The following is a 2500-nucleotide window of genomic DNA, read 5'->3' as shown; positions in this document are numbered from 1 at the left end:
CACCTTAATGCGGCTTGTACTGAGACATGCATGGCTTAATCTTTGAGACAAGCATATGACTACTGGCAGGATCAACCAGGGAGCTGCGTCAACTAGAGCTGAGCAGCCGGCCGCCCGGGAGTGTGTCCCGGGGGCCCGCGCGAACACGCAAGCGTCCGCTCAATCATTCTGCAAACAGGAGGAGGCTGAGCTCCCCTGCACAATACACCTCGAAACCCTCTCAGGTCCCGGCGGCGCGCAGCGCCGTCCCAAGTACTTGGTCGGGTTCGAGAGAGGCGCAATCGCCCGGAGTTAGGCGAGTAGACGCTTTCGGTGCGACCACCCGTGCTCCCAACTGAGCTTGCCGCTGCCGACAGAGGCCCGGGAGCGTGCTGTCGTGGCATTGCCGGCGGGAGACAACACGCGCCACCTACGGTGACCGGCAGCTCCAACGCCAGCGCCACAGAAGGACAAAAGCCCCACTTGGGTGCCGAAGCGAACTCTCCCAGCACAGCGCACGCGCCAACACATCCGCACAGCTGCGATACAAACCACCAGCGAGAACCGCTGGGGCGACCGAGCAGCAGACGGCGTCGCGGCGCCGAGCGCCGGGCGGCGGCGCATCCTCAACGCACACAGTCCTCAATCGGACCAGCACACTGAAGATGTCCACCGCGCTTCGCACCGGGCCCGCGAGGACCTACTTTGGCCGCACGGCGCCGCGCGCAGGGTGCGCCGGCGCGCAGCTGCGACGCCTGCCGCGTCCGTCGGCCGGCGCGCCTGCCACTGGCCGCCCCCACCAGCCGGCTGTAGCGCGTGCGCCCACGCACCGCGCGGCCAGCACGCCGGGAGGCGCCCCCTCACCGGCCGGGGACGGTCCCACCCAGCCACCGCCGCGTATCGCTTCACACCCAGATGCCGTTCAGTTTCGTCGGCATGGTGGGTATCGCTGGAACAACCGGTTAGTACCTCAACCTATCGTCGCCATCACCGATTCACCCCTAGCGAGAACAACCGCACCACAACAGGTTACCATTTGTTCATTTGCGTAACTTCACCAGAAAACGCAGGCGTCCATCGCCATTTGCAACTTCAACGATTATTGCATGCCTGTGTCAGGTGTCACGCCACACTACGTCTGCCCACATACACGCAACAAAATGTGCACGCCTAGACAATACGTGGAAGGTGGCCCCCGTACGTATGCGATGTCCATTGCTCGAACGACTGTCAACCGGCCTCTGTAGCATGTCGCAGATATGGAACGCGGTGCACCATGCCATCACGGTGTGTGAGGAGAGACGACTAGGTCCGAATACATCAACAGACAGCTCATGCTGATCGCCATCCACGGCGTCCGTTCCTCCCACACGTCTCTATGGCGTACCACACTGCAATCCAGCTCTCATAGGGAGACGACACGTAGCTGCGTGCACAATATTTGCACTGTATGGTCCGCCGTTTTTGGGCGCAGTCGTTGTGCGGTCACACATGTGCCACGATGTATCATTCAGTACATAAGGACGAATGTGCAGTACAGATTGTGGTTCACGCGTACGACATCAGCGGACAGTTGACACAGGCCGCACCACAACGTAGCCTGAGTACGTCGCATGCGAAGGGCATTGAACATGCAAACTTCTCACCAACCAGCTTGCGAAGGCAGGGGGCAAGGTGGGGACGTGGGGAGGGGCGGCATGTACGTCCTGCTGCCATCCACATTACAGTGTACAGCAGGAGCATGTGGAAAGTGAGCAAGACTTGCAAGGTGTTTAACATGAAGCGATACACAGGGGTGCGGGCAGTGCGAGTAGCGAACTATATTGCGAGGGTTGCGGGTGGGCAACACTACAGTAATTGAACGAGTCGTATAACAATTACAGAGCAGGTTTAGGCGACAACGTGGGTTACGTTAAGGCGACAACATGGGTTAGGTTAAGGCACAACATGGGTTAGGTTAAGGCACAACATGGGTTAGGTTAAGGCACAACATGGGTTAGGTTAAGGCACAACATGGGTTAGGTTAAGGCACAACATGGGTTAGGTTAAGGCACAACATGGGTTAGGTTAAGGCACAACATGGGTTAGGTTAAGGCACAACATGGGTTAGGTTGAGGCACAACATGGGTTAGGTTAAGGCACAACATGGGTTAGGTTGAGGCACAACATGGGTTAGGTTGAGGCACAACATGGGTTAGGTTGAGGCACAACATGGGTTAGGTTAAGGTACAACATGGGTTAGGTTAAGGTACAACATGGGTTAGGTTAAGGTACAACATGGGTTAGGTTAAGGTACAACATGGGTTAGGTTAAGGTACAACATGGGTTAGGTTAAGGTACAACATAGGTTAGGTTAAGGTACAACATAGGTTAGGTTAAGGTACAACATAGGTTAGGTTAAGGTACAACATAGGTTAGGTTAAGGTACAACATAGGTTAGGTTAAGGTACAACATAGGTTAGGTTAAGGTACAACATAGGTTAGGTTAGGTTAGGTTAGGTTACACGTTGTTGTACGGAAA

The 2500-nt window shown here is 56.1% G+C and overlaps 1 non-coding gene across 1 annotated transcript in view; it reads right to left on the bottom strand.

The window, feature by feature from the left end:
• LOC124734017 overlaps positions 1–82 on the bottom strand; it is a 1909-nt gene extending 1827 nt beyond the window's left edge. The window contains exon 1 of the ribosomal RNA XR_007009273.1: positions 1–82. This exon is cut by the window's left edge and continues 1827 nt beyond it. This is a non-coding gene — a ribosomal RNA (small subunit ribosomal RNA).
• Between the last annotated feature and the right edge of the window lie 2418 nt (positions 83–2500).

Source organism: Schistocerca piceifrons, unplaced genomic scaffold, assembly GCF_021461385.2.
Source record: "Schistocerca piceifrons isolate TAMUIC-IGC-003096 unplaced genomic scaffold, iqSchPice1.1 HiC_scaffold_142, whole genome shotgun sequence".
Classification (NCBI taxonomy): Eukaryota; Metazoa; Arthropoda; class Insecta; order Orthoptera; family Acrididae; genus Schistocerca; species Schistocerca piceifrons.
Note: the sequence above shows the minus strand (reverse complement) of the source record. Positions and strands in the feature narration are given on the sequence as shown.